Source organism: Eimeria tenella, genomic scaffold (assembly GCF_000499545.2).
Source record: "Eimeria tenella Houghton genomic scaffold, Eth_scaff1864, whole genome shotgun sequence".
Taxonomy (NCBI): Eukaryota; Apicomplexa; class Conoidasida; order Eucoccidiorida; family Eimeriidae; genus Eimeria; species Eimeria tenella.
Genome location: NW_013541702.1, coordinates 2852 through 3294, shown reverse-complemented (window position 1 = coordinate 3294; position 443 = coordinate 2852). Strand labels below are relative to the sequence as shown.

At 14.9% G+C, this 443-nt stretch overlaps 1 protein-coding gene across 1 annotated transcript in view; it reads left to right on the top strand.

The window, feature by feature from the left end:
- The window catches only part of ETH_00040280 (ribulose-phosphate 3-epimerase, putative), a gene marked incomplete at both ends in the record, with an annotated part of 3907 nt that overhangs the window by 1414 nt on the left and 2050 nt on the right, over positions 1 to 443 (top strand). The window lies entirely within an intron of this gene.

Here is a 443-nt window from a genome sequence, read left to right as displayed (position 1 = left end):
GATAAATAAATAAATAATAATTAATTCAGAAAAAGTAGTAGATAAATAATTTGATTGAATTTAATTTATCTAATTGATTTAATTAAAATAATTAAATCAGTTCGATTTAATTGATTTGATTTAATTTGATTAATTTAATTTAATGGATTAAATTTAATCTGATTAATTCAATTTAATTTGATTGATTTAATTTAATTCAATTTAATTAGTTAAATTTGATTTAATTAAATTAAATTAATTTACTTAACCGCATTAAATTAATTTAATTAATTAAATTAATTTAATTTAATTGAAGAATTTTAAATTGCAGCTTTTGAACGGTCAAAGTGTTTAATTGCGTTTATTTGTTAATGGCTAAATGGCAAATATTTAAAAACCAATTTGATTTATTTTAATTCATTAATTCAAGTAGATAAATGAATAATTAATCAAGTCAATTAATT